Raw genomic sequence first — 24,530 nt, forward strand, 5'->3', positions numbered from 1 at the left:
AACACCAAATGAAAAAAAGAAACTGGAAATGTTTCTTTTGTCCTAAGACAAAAGAAAAAGGAACTATCGTTATTTGTATTATGATTGTAAATGAATGAAACCATGCAGTAGGTTAAGCAATTAAAGTAACAAGAAAGGATCTTTCAGCAAGGAGGAAAATGTGATTCCATTTGCATTTTAGAGAGCCAAATAGATAGTATGCTCTTCTAATTCACTAAGGTATTTTAAATGGTCAAAGTGCTGGATTTGCAAAAGGGATGAAGTAAATAAGCTTTATTTCATCCATCAAACAAACATGTCTTGAGGGTCTACTATGAGTCAGGTACCATGCTAGACTCTGAGGATGCAGAAATTAATAAAATGTGGTCTCTTTTCTAAAAAGCCTAAACCATGAATGAGAATAAAACACGTGGAATAATAAAAATATTCACTGGGCAGCATACTCACATGAAAGAGTTTCAGAGCACTGGAAAACATCAACAAAAGTCAAAAGAGAATCATATACTTTAACACTTGTCCTCAAGAGGTTCCTCAGAAGGGTGGATTCAGAACTAAATTGTTAAGTGCCAAAACCAAAATGTAAAATAAAATTGTGTCTGTACCTCTTGCAAAAGTATTATTATGCAAGGATACAAAGAATGAGCATGAATGAGTTTTCCTGGGGATATTATTTACTTCCAAAATATTTCCTACAAGTAAAATAAAGACAGTTAAACATGTCTATGTTAGGAAGGAATGATCCCAGCCCAGGTTTTTACCTTAAGTATGATGCATGATTATTTTAGAGATTAACTTTAGTAAATTTTAGACAGTAACTTTAGTCACTTCTTCATGGAAGTTTCATTAATCTACAGTGATCCAAAGTCATGTTTTGACTTCACTTAATGAGTGAGAAGGTAAATGGGGACTTAATTTTTATGTGTTAGAAGTTTTTATTTAACACTTCTTTGGATGCTTATATATATTTTTTGAATTTTAGAATTTTATTTTTTTATACAACAGGTTCTTATTACTTATCCATTTTATACATATTAGTGTATATATGTCAATCCCAATCTACCAATTCATCACACTGCCCACCCCCCAGCACTTTCCCCACTTGGTGTCCATACGTTTGTTCTCTACAACTGTGTCTCTATTTCTGCCCTGCAAACCAGTTCATCTGTTCCATTTTTCTAGGTTCCACATATCTGCACTAATATAAGATATTTGCTTTTCTCTTTCTGACTTCCTTCACTCTGTATGACAGTACCTAGATCCAGCCACGTCTCTACAGATGACCCAATTTCGTTCCTTTTTATGGCTGAGTAATATTCCATTGTACATATATACCACATCTTCTTTATCCATTTATCTGTCAATCGACATTTAGGTTCTTTACATGACCTGGCTATTGTAAACAATGCTGCAGTGAACATTGGGGTGCATGTGTCTTTTTGGATTATGGTTTTCTCTGGGTATACGTCCAGAGGTGGGATTGCTGGGTCATATGGTAATTCTATTTGTAGTTTTCTAAGGAACCTCCATACTGTTCTCCATAGTGGCTATATCAATTTACATTCCCACCATCAGTGCAAGATGGTTCCCTTTTCTACACACCCTCTCCAGCATTTGTTATTTGTAGATTTTCTTATGATGCCCATTCTAACTGGTGTGAGGTGATACCCCATTGTAGTTTTGATTTGCATTTCTCTAGTAATTAGTGATGTTGAGCAGCTTTTCATGTGCTTCTTGGCCATCTTTATGTCTTCTTTGGAGAAATGTCTACTTAGGTCTTCTGCCCATTTTTTGATTGGGTTGTTTGTTTCTTTAATATTGAGCTGCATGAGCTGTTTATATATTTTGGAGATTAATCCTTTGTCAGTTGCTTCATTTGCAAATATTTTCTCCCATTGTGAGGGTTGTCTTTTCGTCTTGTTTGTAGTTTGCTTTGCAAAAGCTTTTAAGTTTCATTAGGTCCCATTTGTTTATTTTTGTTTTTATTTCCATTATTCTAGGACGTGGATCAAAAAAGACCTTGCTTTGATTTATGTCAAAGAGTGTTCTTCCTATATTTTCCTCTAAGAGTATTATAGTGTCCGGTCTTACATTTAGGTCTCTAATCCATTTTGAATTTATTTTTGTCTATGGTGTTAGGGAGTTTTCTAATTTCATTCTTTTACATGTAGCTGTCCAGTTTTCCCAGCACCACTTATTTAAGAGACTGTGTTTTCTCCACTATACATCCTTGCCTCCTTTGTCATAGATTACTTGACCATGGGTGTGTAGGTTTATCTCTGGCCTTTCTATCCTGTTCCATTGATCTATATTTCTGTTTTTGTGCCTGTACCATATTGTCTTGATTACTGTAGCTTGGTAGTATAGTCTGAAGTCAGGGAGTCTGATTCCTCCAGCTCCATTTTTTTCCCTCAAGACTGCTTTGGCTATTCGGGGTCTTTTGTGTCACCATACAAATTTTAAGATTTTTTGTTCTTGTTCTGTAAAAACTGCCATTGGTAATTTGATAGGGATTGCATTGAATCTGTAGATTGCTTTGGGTAGTATAGTCATTTTCACAATATTGATTCTTCCAGTCAAAGCACATGGTATATCTCTCCATCTGTTGGTATCATCTTTAATTTCTTTCATCAGTCTCTTATAGTTTTCTGCATACAGGTCATTTGTCTCCCTAGGTAGGTTTTTTCCTAGGTATTTTATTCTTTTTGTTGCAATGGTAAGAGCAGTGTTTCCTTAATTTCTCTTTCAGATTTTTCATCATTAGTGTATAGGAATGCAAGAGATTTCTGTGCATTAATTTTGTACATGCAACTTTACCAGATTCATTGATTAGCTCTAGTAGTTTTCTGGTGTCATCTTTAGGATTCTCTATATATAGTATCATGTCATCTGCAAACAGTGACAGTTTTACTTCTGCTTTTCCAGTTTATGTTCCTTTTATTTCTTTTTCTTCTCTGATTGCCATTGCTAGGACTTCCAAAACTATGTTGTATAATAGTGGCGAGAGTGGACATCCTTGTCTTGTTTCTGATCTTGGAGGAAATGCTTTCAGTTTTTCACCATTGAGAATGATGTTTTCTGTGGTTTTGTCATATATGGCCTTTATTATGTTGAGGTAGGCTCCCTCTATATCCACTTTCTGGAGAGTTTTTATCATAAATGGGTGCTGAATTTTGTCAAAAGCTTTTTCTGCATCTATTGAGATGATCATATGGTTTTTATTCTTCAATTTGTTAATATGGTGTATCACATTGATTGATTTTTGTATATTGAAGAATCCTTGCATCCCTGGGATAAATCCCACTTGATCATGGAGTATGATCCTTTTAATGTGTTGTGGGATTCCCTTTGCTAGTATTTTGGGAGTTTTTGCATCTATATTCATCAGTGATATTGGTCTGTAATTTTCTTTTTTTTGTAGTATCTTTGTCTGGTTTTGGTATCAGGGTGATGGTGGCCTCATAGAATGAGTTTGTTCCTTCCTCTGCTATTTTTTGGAAGAGTTTGAGAAGGATGGGTGTTAGCTCTTCTGTAAGTGTTTGATAGAATTCACCTATGAAGCCATTTGGTCCCCAACTTTTGTGTGTTGGAAAATTTTTAATCACAGCTTCAATTTCATTACTTGTGATTGGTCTGTTCATATTTTCTATTTCTTCCTGGCTCAGTCTTGGAAGGTTATACCTTTCTAAGAATTTGTCCATTTCTTCCAGGTTTTCCATTTTATTGGCATAAAGTTGCTTGTAGTATTACTCTTAGGATACTTTGTATTTCAGCGGTGTCTGTTATAACTTCTCCTTTTTCATTTCTAATTTATTGATTGAGTCCTCTCCCTCTTTTTCTTGATGAGTCTGGCTAATGATTTATCAATTTTGTTTATCTTCTCAAAGAACCAGCTTTTAATTTTATTGATCTTTGCAGTTATTTTCTTTGTTTTGATTTCATTTATTTCTACTCTGATTTTTAACATTTCTTTCCTTCTGCTAACTTTGGGTTTTGTTTGTTCTTTCTCTAGTTCCTTTAGGTGTAAGGTTAGATTGTTTATTTGAGATTTTTCTTGTTTCTTGAGGTAGGCTTGTATTGCTATAAACTTCCCTCTTAGAACTGCTTTTACTCCATCCCATAGGTTTTGGATCGTCATGTTTTTGTTGTAATTTGTCTCTAGGCATTTTTTGATCTACTTTGATTTCTTCAGTGATCTCTTGGTTATTTAGTGACGTATTGTTTAGCCTCTCTGTGTTTGTGTTTTTATGTTTTTTCCCTGTAATTCATTTCTAATCTCATAGCGTTGTGGTCAGAAAAGATGCTTGATATGATTTCAGTTTTCTGAAATTTACTGAGATTGATTTGTGACCCCAGATGTGATCTGTCCTGGAGAATATTCTGTGTGCACTTGAGAATAAAGTGTAATCTGCTGTTTTTGGATGGAATGTCCTATAAATATCAATTAAATCTATCTGCTCTATTTTGTCATTTAAAGCTTGTGTTTCCTTACTAGTTTTCTGTTTGGATGATGTGTCCATTGGTGTAAGTGAGGTGTTAAAGTCCCCCACTATTATTGTGTTACTGTCAATTCCCTCTTTTATAGCTGTTAGCAGTTGCCTTATGCATTGAGGTGCTCCTATGTTGGGTGCATATATATTTATAATTGCTACATCTTCTTGTGGGATTGATCCCTTGATCATTATGTGGTGTCCTTCCTTGTCTCTTGTAACATTCTTTATTTTAAAGTCTATTTTAAAATCTATTTTATCTGATATGAGTATTGCTACTCCAGCTTTCTTTTGATTTCCATTTGCATGGAATATCTTTTTCCATCCCCTCACTTTCAGTCTGTATGTGTCCCTAGGTCTGAAGTGGGTCTCTTGTAGGCAGCATATATATGGGTCTTGTTTTTGTATCCATTCAGCGAAACTGTGTCTTTTGGTTGGAGCATTTAATCCATTCATGTTTAAGGTAATTATCAATATGTATGTTCCTATTACCATTTTCTTAATTGTTATGGTTTGTTTTTTTAGGTCCTTTTCTTCTCTTGTGTTTCTCACTTAGAGAAGTTCCTTTAGCATTTGTTGTAGAGCTGGTTTGGTGGTGCTGAATTCTCTTAGCTTTTGCTTCTCTGTAAAGCTTTTGATTTCACCGTTGAATCAGAATAAAATCCCTGCTGGGTAGAGTAATCTTCCTTGTACGTTCTTCCCTTTCATCACTTTAAATATATCATGCCACTCCCTTCTGGCTTGTAAAGTTTTGGCTGAGAAATCAGCTGTTAACCTTATGGGAGTTCCCTTTTATGTTATTTGTCATTTTTCCCTTGCTGATTTCAATAAGTTTTCTTGTCTTTAATTTTTGTCAGTTTGATTACTATGTCTCGGCGTGTTTCTCCTTGGGTTTATCCTGCCTGGGACTCTCTGTGCTTCCTTGACTTGGGTGGCTATTTCCCTTCCCATGTTCGGGAAGTTTTCAACTATAATCTCTTCAAATATTTTCTTGGGTCCTTTCTCTCTCTCTTACTTCTGGGACCCCTATAATGCAAATGTTGTTGGGTTTAATGTTGTCCCAGAGGTCTTTTAGGTTATCTTCATTTCTTTTCATTCTTTTCTTTATTCTGTTCCGCAGCAGTGAATTCCACCATTCTGTCTTCCAGGTCACTTATCCATTCCTCTGCCTCAGTTATTCTGCTATTGATTCCTTCTAGTGTATTTTTCATTTCAGTTATTGTACTGTTCATCTCTGTTTATTTGTTCTTTAATTCTTCTAGGTGTTTGTTCTTTAATTCTTCTAGGTCTTTGTTAAGCATTTCTTGCATCTTCTCGATCTTTGCCTCTGTTCTTTTTCCAAGGTCCTGGATCATCTTCAGTATCATTATTCTGAATTTTTTTCTGGAAGGTTGCCTATCTCCACTTCATTTAGTTGTTTTCCTGGGGTTTGACCTTGTTCCTTACTCTGGTACATAGCCCTCTGCCTTTTCATCTTGTCTATCTTTCTGTGAATGTGGTTTTCGTTCCACAGGCTGCAGGATTCTAGTTCTTCTTGCTTCTGCTGTCTGCCCTATGGTGGATGAGGCTATCTAAGAGGTTTGTGCAAGTTCCTTTTGGGAGGGACTGGTGGTGGGTAGAGCTGGGTGTTGCTCTGGTGGACATAGCCCAGCAAAACTTTAATCTGCTTGTCTGCTGATGGGTGGGGCTGGGTTCACTCCCTGTTGGTTGTTTGGCCTGAGGCGACCAACACTGGAGCCTACTCGGCTCTTTGGTTGGGCTAATGGCAGACTCTGGGAGGGCTCACACCAAGGATTACTTCCCAGAACTTATGCTGCCAGTGTCCTTGTCCTCACAGTGAGACACAGTCACCCCCGCCTCTGCTGGAGGCCCTCCAACACTAGCAGATAGGTGTGGTTTAGTCTCCTATGAGGTCACTGCTCCTTCCTCTGTGTCCCGATGCGCATACTGCTTTGTGTGTGCCCTCCAAGAGTGGAGTCTCTGTTTCCCCCAGTCCTGTCAAAGTCCTGCAATCAAATCCCACTAGCCTTCAAAGTCTGATTCTCTAGGAATTCCTCCTCCCATTGCTGGACCCCCAGGTTGGGAAGCCTGACATGGGGCTTAGAACCTTCACTGCAGTGGGTGGACTTCTGTGGTATAAGTGTTCTCCAGTTTGTGAGTCACCCACCCAGCAGTTATGTGATTTGATTTTATTGTGATTGTGCCCCTCTACCATCTCATTGTGGCTTCTCCTTTGTCTTTGAATGTGGGGTATCTTTTCTGGTGAGTTCCAGTGTCTTCCTGTCAATGATTGTTAAGCAGTTAGTTGTGATTCTGATCCTCTCGCAAGAGGGAGTGAGCTCACATCCTTCTACTCTGCCATCTTGAACCAATCTGGATGCTTATATTTAATAATACATTTTTGGTGCTGTCTTACATTTTATCCATTATTTAACAAATATTTATCGAGCCCCTCCTGTGAGCCATGTGTTGTATTGGCAATTAGAAATATAATGGTGAAGAGGACAGAGGCGGTGCCTGTTTCTCAAAGGCTGGTTGTTCATTAGTGAGAAGTTAGAGGTAGAATAGGAGGGTATGGCATAGAAGAAAACTAGGAGATGCGCCGATTTGAATTTGAGGAGTCATTTGGATTTGAAGAGTCAGGACTTTCTTTGCAGAAGAAATATATCTACGTAGGGAACTGAAAAATAAGTAGGAGCTAAACAAGACAGAAGTCTTGCATTCTATACTAAAGAACTGGTTCTAGGCAGAGACAAGATTTGGAGCCGAGACAGAGCATGGCAACTTTGAGGAAATAAAAGAACTTCAATGTGGTGGGAGGTTGGGTTATGGGGGACATACTGGCAAAGGTGAGTCCAAGAAAGTAAACAGGCCACATTCCAAAAGTCCTTGTTTATGAATTTGGACATTGTCACTACAAGGGTCGTTAATCAGAGTAGCGACATAATATGATTTTCATTTTTAGACTATTTTAAACTATTGGGTCTGGAACTGAATGAACCAAGGTGGGATCAAGATCATCTCAAAAACCTGTGAAATAACCCAAGTAAGTTATTTTGGTGACCTGGTTTCTGGCATGGGTACCTGGGTAGATGGTAGAAGAAATCACTGAAGCAGGCCTCTGTGTAGATGTCACTGTCCCCACAAAACTGTTCTGACACTTGGTTTGGGGAAATTTGCCTCTTCTAATTCATGCCCCCATAGCCCTCTGCTCCTCTTCCTCCATTACTTAAATATTGTGTTTAATTTCAACCTTAGTGCTTAGCATTCTCTATGAAGAAACCTGAGTTCCATCCTCTTAGAAATACCATCTTTGAATATCCTCTTCCTGGAATATTTGCTATGTCTACTATCTTCATCCTAACCCAGTCCTCCCACCCCAAGCGCACACACACGCATGTGTGCACACGTACATGTGGACACACACACACACCCCTTTGACTTGGTATGCTTCTACCTATTTCATACAACTTGGTTTAGGGCTGTGAAATCTTGCCTGATGCAATGAATGTTACCACCTTCTCTTGTCTCTAAGAACTGGTATATAGTTCTAAATGTTATTATATTTCATTTGCAATGTTAGGTTGTGAATATTCCTTTGTATGTTTTTCTCCTGTATTGGAACAGAGAAGAAACATACATTATTCATCTCAGAAGCATAAGCATTTAGCACTGTTTCTAACAAGTGTTTATTGAATCAGCTAGACCAGCTGGAAGTTGGTGGAGGGCATGTTGTTCTTAGCTAATATTGTGCGTATGAAAAGAAGAAAGGATGAGGGCAATTAGGAACTTTGGGATTATCTTGTAGAAAGAACCTACAGTCAGTTTTTAGAGAATTTAGTTAGTATCATTTGTAGTGTTAAAGAGGTGGTACTTGGAGATGCTACTCTTCTCAGGTTTATTCGGGAAGAATTCAATTAAAGAAAAGTTGTATTTAATTGTACCCTGCTATATAAAAATGATTAAGCTTTCTGAAACATTTGGCGTATAGTCACTAGGAATAACTGAATTAAAATAATTCTTATTTGTGCTGAGATTCTTGATGTATGCAAGATATATTGTCCTGATTTATAAAATGTAGGAATATGTTTTTCCTTATGATTTAGATTATCATTTTTCTGTGAGGAACTCACATTTTACAATTTAAACTTTTTACATAGTATTTTAGCTATACTTTCTACATTCAGGTTTATAGTTCCTTACTTTTAGGAAATAATTTCAGTATCAAATCACCATCTCTCTCAAAGTCATTGTTGAATTTTAAGCATGTCTTTGTTATGACAGCATTGTCACTATGCCTGAGTAGAAAAAATAGAAATTAGCATTTGATGATGTCTGCAGAGGAGTTTCCAGGCACTGAGAACAGACACAGACATTATCCTTCCCCCGAGAAGGAGCACACATTGTCAAGTGCTCACATTGTCTTGAGTTTTACCACCTTGGGATTCTTTGATTTAATTTGGTACCATTATCAGATCTCAAGAGCGTGCTGGGGACTTTGAGCTCTTGAACTAATTATGGTGACACATCTCTCCCTATGAATTTTGCCAAAGTTTAGTGGAAAATAAAGAAATTATTATAGTAAAAAAGGACTAGTAAAAAGCCTACATAGACTTCAATCGTTTTAGTCCATGATAATTATAATGTAAATACCTAGAGAGCAAGAACACTATTTTGTTCATATTTAAATTCTAAGTTCCCAACAGTGTTAAGATCATGGTAAAATATTTTATATGATTTAAACAAATTCTGAATTAAACCAGGCTGCAGTAATACCAAAGAGCAAGTTGTGTTCTGTAGGCACTTTTGCCTGGCTTTTTGCCCTTTCAGCAGTTAACCAGGTCTTGAACAGGTTGACTATAAGGTCCACATTATATTTTTGAAATTGCATTATTCGTGGACAGTCAGAATAGATACTAAATGCATGGTCCTGTCCCCAAACTATTTCTTGTCTATCTAATCCTCATTTCTTGGCTGAGAGATGTTCCACGTTGATATGACAATTGAATAATCGTTATCCTAGGCCTCGCAAATAGCTTTCATCTTTTGTTTCAGTTTCAAATACTTGGTACTGGCTGCCTGGTCTGCAGATATATCTTGCCCAGCCTTGGTAAGAAAAATGATTAAAAGGTGTATCCTGGGGCTTCCCTGGTGGCGCAGTGGTTGAGAGTCTGCCTGCTGATGCAGGGGACACGGGTTCGTGCCCCGGGCCGGGAAGATCCCACATGCCGCGAGCGGCTGGGCCCGTGAGCCATGGCCGCTGGGCCTGCGTGTCCGGAGCCTGTGCTCCGCAACGGGAGAGGCCACAGCAATAAGAGGTCCGCGTACCAAAAAAAAAAAAAAAAAAAAAAAAAAAAAAGGCGTATCCTGAGCATGGGTTATGAGAATAGTCATACCTTTGCCAAACCTGAGATAACCCTCTCCAGCTCAAAATTATCAGCATCATCAGCCTCTGAAACAGTTGGTCACAGTTCACACAGGTACATCACTCTCCTCCCACCCCACTCAAGGTAATTATCAATAATCATTTACCTGTAATAATAGGTCCATAATAACACTAGTTAATAAATGTGTAAATTCAGAATTCTCTTTAGACAATTCTTAGATATTATGTTGTTTTATAATATATTTCTTAGTGTGTCATATTCAAATTAAGGTATAAAACTTGAGATTTTATGGATATACTAAAATTAGAAAAAAATTAGCATTTTCTGAATATATTTCTAAAAAGTGATGAGGAAGTGTGTCCCTATATAAATTCTCTGTATTTAAATAGAATAAAAATGAGGGAGCTGCACTATGTGTTCTCTTTAACTTAAAAATCCACTGCACAGAATCCACTTTATGGTTTCTGAAGGAATTTTAGCGAACATTTCAAGAAAGCTGTAATTGTCTTCTCCGTATTCTTTTACATTCCACTCAGGAACCGTAAGTCTACTGTGATGAAAAATGTAAGTGAAGCAAGTAGAAGGGGAAGAAAGGCTGAGGAGGAAAACAAATACTTGGCAGGGGCCAACTATGTGCTAGATACAGGACTGTGCGTTCTAGTAAACTTTGGAAGTTTTCTCTCTCAGACCCTCTGCAGTGCATCTCCCATTCATTCATTCATTCAAGTGACAAGCAAAGAGACATTTCTTCAACACTTCTCATATGGAGATACTGAACCTCTATGCAATTTTAGATGAGTCTCATCAGTAAAACCTGAGTTCTTTAAGTTTGATGTATTTGAAAAGTGATGTACAAAATTATAACATCCATATGCTTGTCTGTGTTTTACATAGTATTTTTCTCTCTTACAATTCCATTTATTCTGGATTTTACAATATAAAACTAGCTTTTTCCTCACAAATTATAAAATGGATGCCATAAATATAAAAAAGCATAGAATTTTGCCCTTTCCTACCTAACTCTGTTATTCCTCTGACTGTTAAGCCACATTTTATCTTTCTTTTATTACTCCTGACCTCAAAATATATATAATGCTGAGAAGCATTCATGGGGGGAAAAAATGCTTTCATACAGATTGGAAAAGGTTCAGCTAACCTATCCTATTATTTATTTTGTGAGGAGGATCACCTCACCTATCCCATCAACGCTTTCATTTCTAACCATCTTATTGCCAAATAGTTTATATAGCACGCAATTCACCAATTTAATGTGTACAATTCAAGTTTTTTTATTTTTGAAATATAATTGACATATTAGTTTCAGATGTATACCATAACGATTGATATTTGTATATATTGCAAAATGATCATCACAATAATTCTAATTAACATCCCTCACAACACATAGTTACACATTTTTGTGTGTGATGAGAACTTTTTAGATCTAGGCCCTTAACTTTCAAATATACAAGTCAGTATTATCAACTATAGTCACCATGCTCTATACTACATCCCCAGAGTGTATTTATTTTATAACTGGAAGCTCATACTTTTTGGGCACCTTCACCTCCATTCCATCTACCTCCTATCCCCCACCTCTGGAAATCACCAACCTATCCTTTGTATCTATGAGTTCAATGTTTATTATTATTATTATTCCAATGTAAGTGAAATCATATGGTATTTTTCTTGCCTGTTTGTCTGTCTGACTTATTTCATTTAACATAATGCCCTCAGGTCCACCCATATTGTCCAGATAACAGTATTTCCTTCTTTTTCATAGCTGAATAATAATCCATTTGAAATATATACCACATTTTAAAACTTTATTTATCCATTGATGGACACCTGGTTTGCTTCCCTGGCTTGGCTATTGTAAATAATGCTGCAGTGAACATGAGGACACATATATCTTTTTGAGTTAGTGCTTTAGTTTCTTTCAGATAAATACCCAGAAGTGGGATTGATGGATCATATATGGTAGCTCTATTTTTTAATTTTTTGAGGAACCTACATACTGTTTTCCATAGTGATGACATCAGTTTACATTCTCACCCGCATAGCACAAGTGTTCTCTTTTCTCCACATCACCACCAGCATTTATCATTAGTCTTTTTAATAATAGCCACTCTAACAGGTGTGAGGTTCATTGTGGTTTTGATTTGCATTTCCCTGATAATTAGTGATGTTGAGCACCTATAATGTACCTGGTGGCTATCTGTATTTCTTCTTTGGTAAAATGTCTGTTCAGATCCTCTGCCCAATCGTTAATTGGATTTTTTTGTGTTTTTGGTTTGTTTTGTGCTGTTGTACGGGTTCTTCAAATATTTGGCATATTAGCCCCTTATCAGATACATGATTTGCAAAGTTTGCAGGTGAGAAGATATGACATTAGATACAGAAAATCCTAAGCACTCCACCATAAAACAAACAAAAACCTATTAAAACTAATCAATGAATCCAGTAAAGATGCAGGTACAAAATCAACATACCAAAGTCACTTGTGTTTTTATACACTAACAATAAAATATTGAAAAAAGAAATAAAGAAAACAATCTCATTTACATTGGCATCAAAAACAATAAAATACTTAGGCATAAATTTAATCATGGAGGTGAAAGATCTTTACGTTGAAAACTTGAAGACTTTGATGAAAGAAGCTGAAGAAGACACAAATAAATGGAAAGATATCCCATGTCCATAGATTAGAAGCATTAGTATAGTTAAAATGACTGTACTAACTAAAGCTATCTATAGTTAGATTCAATGTAATCCCTATCAAAATTACAATGACTTTTTTTTTTTTTTAGGAAAAACAATTCTAAAATTTTATGAAACTATGAAAGACCCTGAATAGCCAAGCAATCCTGGGAAAGAAGAACAAAGCTGGAGGCATCACACTTCCTGATTTCAAACTATACTGCAAAGCTATAGTAATCAAACAGTATGGTACTGACATAAAAATGGACACATAGACCAATGGAACAGAATCAAGAGCCCAGAAATAAATCCCCACATACATTATCAGATAATATTTGACAAGGGAGCCAAGAATACTCAAGGGGGAAAGGGCAGTTTCATTAATAAATGGTGCTAGGAAACCTGGATAATCACATTCAGAAGAATGAAATTGGACCCCTGTCTTACACAACTTAAAAAAATTGACTCCAAACAATCAAAGGCTTAAACATAAGACCCCAAAACCATAAAACTCCTAGAAGAAAAACTAGGGAAAAATCTCCTTGACATTGGTCTTGGCAACAATTTTTTGGCTATGACACAAAAGTACAAGTAATAAAAGCAAAAATCAATAAATTAGACTATACCAAACTAAAATGTTTCTTCACAGCAAAAGAAACAGCCAACAAAATGAAAAGGCAAACAATGTAATGGGAGAAAATAGTTGCCAACCATATATCTGATAGGGAATTAAGATCCAAAATATATAAGGAAAACAGGAAATTCAATAACCAAAAAATACCCAAACAATATTATTACTACATGGGCAAAGGAACTGAATAGATATTTTTCCAAATACGACATACCAATGGTCAATGGGTACATGAAATAATGTTCAACTAATTGGGGAAATGCAAATCAAAACCACAGTGAAATTCCACCTTGCACCTATTAGAATGCTTATTATTATTTGATAATAATCAAAAAGACAAGAGATGAATGCTGGGCAGGATGTGGAGAAAAGGGAACCCTTGTGCACTATTGGTGCGAATGTAAATTGGTGCAGCCACTATGGAAACCAGTATGTAGATTCCACAAAAATTTCAAAATACAACTACCATATGATCCAACAATCCCACTTCTGGGTATATATGCAAAGGAAATGAAATCAGATCTTGAAGAGATATCTGCACTTTTATGTTCATTGCAGCATTATTCATAATAGCAAAGATATGGAAACAAACTAAGAATAACCTAAGTGTCCATCTATAGATGAATGGATAAAGATGTTTCTTTATAGGTATAATTATAATACTATATGTAGTTATATAATATATTATGATTATATATTATAATAGATTATGAAATTCTGTATGTTATATATAATATAAATAATACATACATATGAATATTATTCATCCATGAGAAAGAAGGGAATCCTGCAACTTGCAGCAATATGGATGGACTTTGAAGGTAGACAGAGAAAGACATATACTGTATGATATCACTTATATGTGGAATTTAAAAAACTGAACTCCCAGAAACAGAAAATAGAATATAGAATAGAGGCCGGAGGTTAAGGGAAATGGGGAGTTGCTGGTCAAAGGGTGCAAACTTTCAGATATGAGTAAGTTCTGGGGATCTTATGTATAGAGTGGTGATTATAGTTAACAGTCTTGTATTACATACTTGAAAGCTGTTAAGAGAGTAAAGCTTAAATGTTCTCACCCACAAAATAAATGGTAATTAATTAAGTTAATGAAGGTGTTAACTAATCCTTCTGCATCATGTTGCAATATATATGTATCAAATCATCACATTAGACACTATAAACTTACACAATGTTATATTTCAGTGATATCTTAAAGCTGGGAGAAAAGAAACCCCATACTCCTCAGCCCTCAACAACCACTACTTTCTGGCTCCTTAGAATTTTCTGTTCTAGACATTTCATATAAATGGAATCATATAGTATGTGGTCTTTTGTGTTTGGCTTCTTTCACTTATTATAGTATTTTTTAAGGTTCATCTGTGTTCCAGCATGTATTAGTACTTCATTCTTTCTTATGACCAAATAATCTTCCATTGTATGCATATACATTACTACATTTGCTTATCCATTAATCAACTGATGGACATTTGGGTTTTCTCCTTTTGTCTGTTATTCATAATAGACAAATATTTGTGTACAAGTTTTTTTGTGTGTGTGGACATATGCTTTCATTTCTCTTGGGTATATACTTGGCAGTGGAACTGCCAGTTCATATGGTAACTCTATTATTAACTATTTGAGGTACTGCCAGGTTTTTCTTCTAAAGTACCCATTTCCAACATCCGTGTATGTTGGTTCTGGTTTCCCCACATTCTCACAAACACTTATTATCTGACTTTTTTTATTTTACCCATCTTGTTAGGTGTAAAGTGGTATGACATTATGGTTTTGGTTTGCATTTCCCTGATGACTAATAATGTCAAGCTTCTTTTCATTAGTTATTTGTATCTTTTATGGAGAAATGGCTATTCAGATCCTTTGCTCTATTTTTAATTCGGTTGTCTTTTTATTAAGTTGTATAAATTCTTTGAATATTCCAGATACAAGTCCTTTACCATATATATAACTTGCAAATATTTTCTCCCATTCTGCAGGTGGTCTCTCTACTTTCTTGATAGTGTCCTTTGAATCACAAAAGTTATAATTTTGTTGAAATCTGATTTATCTACTTTTGTTGTTCATACTTTTCATGTCACATCTATGAATCCATTGCCAAATCCAGGTCACAAAAATTTAGCCTTATGTTTTCTTCTGAGGTTTATAGTTTTAGCACTTACCTCCAGTTGTCTCAGCAACCATTTGTTGCAAAACTGTCTCTTTCTCACTGAATGGTTTTGGCATCCTTGTTGAAAATCAGTTGACAATAGACAGATGGATTTATTTCTGGACTCTCAATTTTACTTCATTTGTCTCTATGTCCGTCCTCTGCCGTTACTACTTTGTATCGGTTACCATAGCTTTGTAGTATGTTTTGAAACTGGGAAGTGTGTATCCTCCTATTTTGTTCTTTTTATTCAAAGTTGATTTGACTATTCTGGGTTCCTTGCAATTCTGTATAAATTTTAGAATTAGCTTGTTAATCTCTAAAAAAAAAAAAAAGAAAGAAAGAGAAGGAAGGAATGAAGTAAGAAAAATCATCAGGGATTCTGATAATAATTTCCCTGAATCTGGAGATCAGTATGGGTATTGCCATATTAAGTCTTCTGATCCATGAATAGGGTATCTTTTTCCACTTACTTAGATCTTCAAAAATATCTTACAGATTTCAGAGTTTAAGTTTTTGCACTCTTTTGTTAAATGTATTCCCCAGTACTTTTTCATGCTATCATGAATGAAAAAAACTGAATTTCATATTTGAATTTTGCATTGCAACTGTATAATCAAAAAAATCAAATAGTATTGATTTTTTTTTATGGGTCTTGTATTCTGCAAATTTGGTGACCTCATTAGTTCTAATAGAGTTTCAGAGGATTCATTAGGGATTTCTATGTATGGGATCATTTCAACTGTGATTAGAGATACTTCTACTTCTTCCTTTCTAATCTGGATGCCATTATTTCTTTTTCTAATAAAATTGCGGTGGGTAGAGCCTCCAGTACAATTTTGAATAGAAGTGGCAAGAGTGTACATCCTTCCTTGGGTCCTGATCTTTGGTGAAAGCATTTAGTCTTTTGCCATTAAGTAAGGAGAGGGAATCCTGTGGTTCTGGTTGCATCAATCTGGAATGGGATTTCTGTCTCACTGAGCTGAAAAAGGGCAGTGTGGGGCTGGTTGCTTTAAATTCATAGATGCTAATTGGTTTTACAAAATTTTAATTGATTTTTTTGAATAGATGTTTCCTCATTTACTGTGTTCCCTTAAGACCATTTCCAGAGATTTTAATTTTTGTTTTTTGTTTTGCTTTTGTTGTTGCTGTTGTTGTTTTGGTTTTGGTTTGTTTTATCATTGTCACCAATTTTCCAATCTATTTTGCAGGGGGGTGGGTTCACAGAGCTCTCAAAGTTGGCATGCCAGATGTTTCTCTGGCCTGCCAACTCTTGAGAAGTGAATTCAGTTAATTTTGAAAGATTTTCTAGTGTTATAGAAGCAAGCCTAATATGAGAAATATAAATTGTCCCTCTTCTATCTGCATAGAAGTCACCCCACCTTTGAAAGTTTGATCACAGAAATAATGAAAAAAGAGTCTGAAATTTAGAAATAAGAGATTGAAATGTTAAAGGAAAAGGGACATGAGTTTAGTTTTCGTGTTACTATTTTGTTGAATAAAATACTTCATAGCAGAGGTTGCATTTTTTTTTAACTTCAACACCTCCATCTTTTCCTGAAGAAATGCACATGCCTATTGAGCTTATCTTTCCATTCCTCTCATTTTTCTTTATAATTTTGTTTTTCTACTCATTTTGAAATTAATTATTTTTTATTCTTGTTACCTCTCATCATGTCTCTCAGGTTAAGTCTGTGTATGACAGAGGTGCAGTACAGATGGGATGAAAGAACTAAGTCAAAACTGAACTTCAGAGAAAGGCAACATTTTCCTCATCACCTACATGGATCTTGTTATGTAGAGAAAGAACATTGATTTCTATTAGAAATATTTTGTTTGGCTAATCATAGTCATTTGTGAGGAACAAAAACCAGAAAACTGACTAAATAAATGTCTAAGTGGAATTAACAGTCTAAGTTGAATATATTTTTTAGGGGACTATCTCAATTATCCTATCCCACCCCAAATTTTGGACTACAAAATAAATTCATTTGGGGGTTAAGGCATTAAAAAGGGGGTTTTATTTAATTATAAATCAGAATTTAGAATCATGCAAATGATAAGCACAATTTCAAGTAGATTCGAATGCAGAGAAAATAGATTTCCATAATACAGAACCTATTCTCATATTGATCTTGGAGTATTTGTCATTAACATTCTCCTGTTAACATTTATGGAAGATTTATGCACGCACTGATGGGAGAATTAACCTCTGAATCTGTAATGTCAAGTGGTTTTCATTAAAGCTTACAGATACCTGCTTGACAAATTTGGCTGTTTACAGTTGGAGAGGACATGACTAATTTTACAAAAATGATTTTATTAATTTTACTTGCAGATGTATCAAATGTGCAGAAACCAATGACTTAATTTTGCCTAAATTTTTATCTCTATAGATACCCATCCATGTACAGTACAGAATTCAGTAGGTAGAGCAACACTGTTCAGTAGAAATTTCTGCAGTGACAGAAATGTTCTGTTCTACACTGTCCACTATGGGAACCACTGTCCACATGTGGCTACTGAGCATAGGAAATATGGATGGTATGATTAAATAATTAACCTTTTTATTGAGAACTAAATTTTTAATTTGACAAGTTAAAATAGATACTGCTCAGCAGCTATTGTATTGGACACCACAGAGTTAAAATAATTTGTTAATGGAAATACTGCTCCATTCTTTCATTTATCCTGTCTCTACCCTCTCCCCTTCCTGCTTCCACGAACACGCAGACCAACACTCAACACCACCTGTCAATGTAAAAAGCAAACAAAAAAATGCTGTGCTATTATTTCAACTTAAAAATAAGATAGGATTAACAGCTGTATCCCAGAGAAATCAAGTGTACTAGATAATTTAGTAGCTGGCAAAAGAGTGGTTGTTAAAGAATAGAGATAAAACCATTTAGTGAATGCTTGTTATTTTCACTATCTTTTGAAGCAAACTACAATTTGAAATGGAAATATGCATTAATTTATAGATAAGGTTTTATTTACTCAGATGGGTTTTTACATGAAAAGTCCAAGAAATGTGGACCAATGTAAGATAGTAGGTCATCACACAGTCTACGTAAATAAACAGATGAAGGTTTTGCTCATATAAAATTTATCATCATTAGTTGTTAAATAAGCATTGTGTTTCATACTGCAGTAGGTCCTGTGGATGAAAAGATGAAATTGACTTTGTTCATAAGGCACTCCAGTGTAGAGGGGAGCAGAGAATAGAGATCATTAAGAGAAAATGCGTTAATGTTTGTGATATGGAAATATACAGGAGAGATGCCTAACGCATTTGGCATCTCTCCTGTAGGACAGACAGGGATCAGTAAAGACTCTCTTGTGAAGAATTTTGAAAGGTGAGTAGGAGTTCACCAGTTGACAGAGCTGAAGGAGTTGTTAGAGTGCATAAGGAAGAGAAAAGCAAGAGGGCATGGTAAGAACAGAATAATGCAAACATGTCAGTACAGCAGAACCACAGGCTTCTTAGCCTGGGGCAGGGGAGGTGAGCATGAAGGCAAAACATGAAACTTGACTGGAGACAGTTTCATTGTAAGAATATTGAACTTGATCCTGAAGGTAGTCGCTAATTTAAGGGGTCAAAACAGGGGTATCAGGTTTGTTTTTTGTTTGTTTGTTTTTGTTTCTTAATGTGGTCGTAGTCTTGCAGTTGTGCGGAAACTGGGTTCAAACTGGGCAAATCTAGGGTGATTAAATCACTAAAGAGAGTTAAAGGTCTACAGGAAATCCTAGACTGGAGTAAGAGGAGGGTGGATACAGAGGAAATAAGTTTTCTGTGTAGATAGGGAACATAATGTTCAGGGATTTTAACTGTGAAGGATGGGGAAATGAAAGTGGGTCATAGGGCTGGGGATTTGAAGAGGCTGGGAAAGTTTTGACCCTAATGACGAGGAATTGGAATCAGTAGATGAGTAGGGACACATACAGGCATGGCTAGACAACATGAGGCTTAGCTGACGTTGACAACCACAACTTTGAGGGGATACCTTATCTTACAATTGTGTAACTTTCTCAGATTGTGTGGCAGGCTCCATGAGTGAAGTAGGGTTTTTATATTGAATTCAGTTGAAGAGCAAGGGATAAGTTAGTTGTGGATGTTGGTGAGGGAATGCCTAAAGTTATGATTAACTTTGTAGGTTGGTAAGATAATTAAAATGGGCAAGGACTGGTAAACTGGGAGACATTTTGGCTAAAGGATTGCAATACTTCATGAAGACAGGTAACAGACACAGTGGATGTAAGAAAATGAAAAAGTTGTAACCAGGGAATTGAAAATTGAGGTTTTATATTTCCAAAGAGGAATGATTTATTTTGATTACAAGATCTAGGATATGGTGTTATATGTATGTAGCTGAAATGACATAAAAACAAATGTCATTTGAATCCAGGAGTACATGGAATTATGAGGCTGGGATGATGAATACATCATCTTTAAGGACATTGAAGCCACTCAGAGGAATGGTGCATTTGGGGTGGAAAGGCAGACTGGGGACCAGGTGATAAACACATCTTTAAATATAGGGAGGTGAACAATAGGTAAAAGATAACAAATGAGGAGAGATAAGGGGCTGTATAAATGGATAAGATAGTCTTCAGAGTAAGAGCTGTTTCCACAAAAGAGTGGAAAAATAAATGATTGGAAGAGGCAGTGCAGATCTAGGAGTATGGCAGGCTGTTCTGTGTTTTTTAGGTGGTGGTCAGTCATATGCAGCCACCAGAGGAGATGCAGAAGAGGCTCAGGGAAACAAAGTTTATTATACGCACAGATCCTAGGAAACAGAGGTGCGGCAAACCAGGCAGGGCTACATGAGGAAGCACCAGCATCACTCAGGACAAAGAAAGGACAGGAGCAAGGGGAGAACCTAGGCCGCCACGTCCTTTATTGGAGTTTCTGTGTGAAAGGCAAGGCAGGGAAGAGTAAACAGTTTAGGATTGGCTAATATGAATAATTTCAGCAGACGGTAAACTATAGTAGTACTCCTTAGTTGCCTGGTACTTGGCTCTGGGATGATTAAGGCAGATGAAAATTGCCTTCTGGAGTGTGAGCCATAGAGGGTGTATGACTCTGGCTTGGTTAGTCTGCATGTCAAAGACATGATCCAGGCTAAGCCAGATCTAAGAATTGCCTGGGCCTGGGAGGGACAGTGTCTTCCCAGGCAGAAAGATTTTTAAGATGTCAAAACATAATGTGTAGAAAATAAAATATATAAACAATGCATAGGCCAATGTCTAGGACTAGGTCAAATATAGCGGTTGGACAAATGTGCGATATAAATTGATAAACTCCACAAAGAAGGCAGAGATCTCAAGGAGGGCTGTATTCAACATATGGCAAGGAGAGGGGGGAGGTGTGTTGTCTTCTGCAAAGCGCCAAGTGACACAGGGTGTGCTTGCCCTGGAGAAATGGGGCAGTGTAAGCTATGTGAAAAATGCATAGCATAGTAGATGTTTGAGAGAATGGATGTTTACCTCCTGGGTAGGGACCAAGAGCGATTAGAAGTGAAATATGAAAAATTAGCTGACTTCTATTTTGCACAAGGGATTATCTTAAAGTTGTTTTGTTATTATTGAACTGATGACTTCAACTTTCATCGCTATTACAATACCTTATTGGATCTTTTTCATGATCCACATCACTATCTGAAGTTATCCTGGTAAATTGTCTTCTGATTAGATTCCTCCCCTAGTAGAAAATAGTCTCCCATGAGAGCAGGGTCTTGTGTTTTACTTGGTTACTACATCTCCAGTCTTCAGAACAGTGACTGGTACATAATAAGTGCTCAATAAATATTTGGTAAACAAAATAATTAACTCATTACATTCTTCTATGTTATCCTAAGTGGGAGAAAAAAGAGGCTAAAACGTTTATACCTAACTTATTGGACATTGGACATGACATATTGTACATCACATTCATGCCACAGCTACAGTGAGGTGTCAGTAAAGAAGTGCCCCTAACATAGCTATGGTACTTACTTGTATTTTATCAAACATTTACATAGGGCTTCTGTATGCCAGCAATTGTTCTAATAGCTTTACTAATATTAACTCATTAATTATTGATGATGAACTGTTATACTGCCTTAGTAGTTCAAGGAATTTGCTTTGGATTTTACAAAGTCTGGCTTCAACCATTGAAACATGCTGAGGATAAGAATTTCATTTACCATCTGTGTCTCTGCAGAAAATAAATATTATTTAGGTTAAGTGAATATCCATAGTATTCTTTGCTGGGCCATTGTGGAAACATCCTTTTTGTCTGATGCCGTACAATAATTATTTAAAACCCTATTAATAGATGCTGTATTAAAAGTTATTTATTGATTTGGCTGCTGGCAAACTATCTTCACTATATTGTTTAAAGATATTACGTGTTATAAATTTCTAATATTTTTCTGATCCAGCTGGTTCATAATTATTACCAGATGCTACCATTCATCTCACTAAGATGCAATGGTGAATTGATGCAAATCGCTTTAATATCACTAATCAGTCTATATTTTAGGCTTTGATTCAGGCTGACTTTTTTGCCACTGATTTTAAACATCTATCTTAAATAATTCTGTTGGACTTTTCCAAATTGTAATTGGTGTCATTGTCCACAGAAAGGGAAGATGTTATATGTAGTATGGGGGTTTTCAACGTAGTTTGTTTTTCTTTCTTTAGCCTTTGACAGAATTCCAGTATATAAAATGTATGTACCATGTGGTGTAGGTGTCTTCTTTTCCTTTCCCATGGGACACATGTGTAGCTACCTTGGTTTGAGATAGTGTGAAAATCTGAGTACTCACTTACCCACTCTTCAGCTAGGTCATAATCTGCGTCATCCATACTGGTGGTTCCTCATGGTCCCAAAGCCTGTAGTTATGCATGGGTGGATGCCTCTTCTATTTCAGTAGCTCACAACGACTCTGATGTCAATGATCACAATGTCTATGAAAGAGGGATGCCCCCTGTCAGTTCCCAATACCACCTATCTTGCCTTTTCTTAAGTGAGCAGGGCTTCACTGTCTGGGCCATTTCATGGGATGAGTTATCTTTCTCTAAAGAAATGATCAAGACTCAAGTACATTCTTATCATTAAATATTTCATACTTCTGTCATCCTCTGAGTCTCTGAGGTTTTCCACCTCTATCTGGTTTCTTGGGTACCCCAAAGAAGGAAGGAGAGCCCTCCAAAGGAGGAGAGTGGTAGCCAATGTGGGATAGGGAAGGTTGGAAGAAGAATTCTGGCAGTATCCATTTTACTTACCTGGATAAGATTTTATTTTCCTCAAAAATCAGTCAGACCTTGCTCCATGACAGTTGTTTTTTTTTTTTTTTTTTCAAAAACCATGTTAAGATCTGCATGAGAATTTTATATTGTATTAACAACATTTGAACCTTATTTTCTGAGCTGGAAACCCATCTTTATACGCTAGGTGAGCATTTCCACCACCCTGTGTTGCATGACCTACTCAAGGAAGGGGAAGAAATTCAGAGTTTCTTCTTGTTTCTTGGGGAGAGCACTTTAACTGCACTCTGCTTCACTGATAAAAGCAGACATCTTCTGGTTTTAATATGCGTTGGGACAGTGGGATTGCTCCAGTGGTGCCTGCTCACATTAATACCTTTCCCTCTAGGTGGCCCCTAGCCATCTAGCTGGATGGAGATCACTAATATACTGGGTAAAGCACAGTATTTGGATTCAGAAAACCTGGGAATGAGTCTTGCCTTTGCTAGATGTGTCACTTTGGGTTAATTATCAAAAGTCTCTTAGCCTAATATGACTCATTTTAAAAATGGGAATAATGATTCTTTCCTCCAGTTATCTTTTGGTTTTGGTGATTTTTGGTTTTGGTTTTTTTGGTTTGTTTTTGTAGGAGGATCATGGAAGACAATGTTAAACCCAAACATACTTTATGCTTGGGATCATAGCTGCAAAGGATCATAATATGTAATAAATATGTTCCTTTCCAGCTTAAGATACTACAGCATCAGGTTATGTTGTTTTAGTGCTCAAATCGTAACAGCTCTGAGCCCCTACTTGCCCAGATTTACAAAGAGTGCAATTTTTTCTTTTGCTGTTCTCCTTTCCAGGGAGTTTCTAGAAACTCTGAGGAATATTTTCCAATCATCCTGGTTATCATTTGTCATTTTCCTATGACATGTTTCTCTGAAACTTTCATGGTCACTTCCAGCTATGGAATGGCTTGCTTCTCCATGCTGAAATCACGGTCATGGTCATTTCAACTCCCCCAAAGATAAAATGAGGCCCTAGTATTATTTTTCAGTCTTGTTTTATAGTGCATTTTACATAAAGTAAAATTCACCCTTCTTAGTGTCGAGTTCTATGAGTTTTGGCATATATACCTGTATGTATATATGTACCCAAAAGGTTCATTGACCAAAAAAAATTCCCTCAAAGTTTCCTTTTTCTTCTTTGTAGTAAATGCCTACCCCACTGGCAATCACTAATCTGATTTTTGTCTCTATGGTTCTGCCATTTTCAGAATGTCGTATCAACTGAATCACATAGTGGATAACCTTGAATCTGGCTTCTCTCACTCATTCAGCAAAATGCATTTGAGGTTTATAATTTAGTTTCATGTCTTAATAGTTTCTTTTTAATAGTTTCTTATTGCTGATTAATGTTGCCTTATATAGATAAGCTGTAATTTTTTGTTCACCAGTTGAAGGGCATTTGTGTTTTCTCCAGTTTTTGGCAATATGAAGAAAGTTACTATAAACATTACTGAACAGGTGTTTACGTAAATATGTTTTCATTGTGTGTATGTGGTGGGGTAAATGACTAGTATAATAAGCACATTTACATTTAAAAGAAACTGGCAAACTGATTATTAAAGTCCTGCCGATAAAGTATCTGAGTTCCAGTGGCTCTCCGTCCTCACTAATCCTCAGTATTGTCAATTTTGTTTTTGTCATTCTAATAGATGTGATTGTATCTCATTGTAGTTTATCCATAAAATAACTTTTTGGGATTTTAATTGGGATTGCATTAAATCTACAGCTCAAATTGGGAGAACTGATATCTTAACAATATTGAGTCGTCCTGGAAAAATGGAATATCTCTCCATTTTTTTAGTTCCTCTTTGATTTCATGCCTCAGAGATTTCTAGTTTTACTCACGTAGGTCTTGTACAT

General features: G+C 36.1%; 1 protein-coding gene across 6 annotated transcripts in view; it reads left to right on the forward strand.

Moving 5' to 3' along the window:
• Window positions 1–24,530, forward strand: part of NOL4 (nucleolar protein 4) — a 400,768-nt gene that overhangs the window by 231,387 nt on the left and 144,851 nt on the right. The gene's annotated exons all lie outside the window — the stretch shown is intronic.

Source organism: Orcinus orca, chromosome 15, assembly GCF_937001465.1.
Source record: "Orcinus orca chromosome 15, mOrcOrc1.1, whole genome shotgun sequence".
NCBI lineage: Eukaryota > Metazoa > Chordata > Mammalia > Artiodactyla > Delphinidae > Orcinus > Orcinus orca.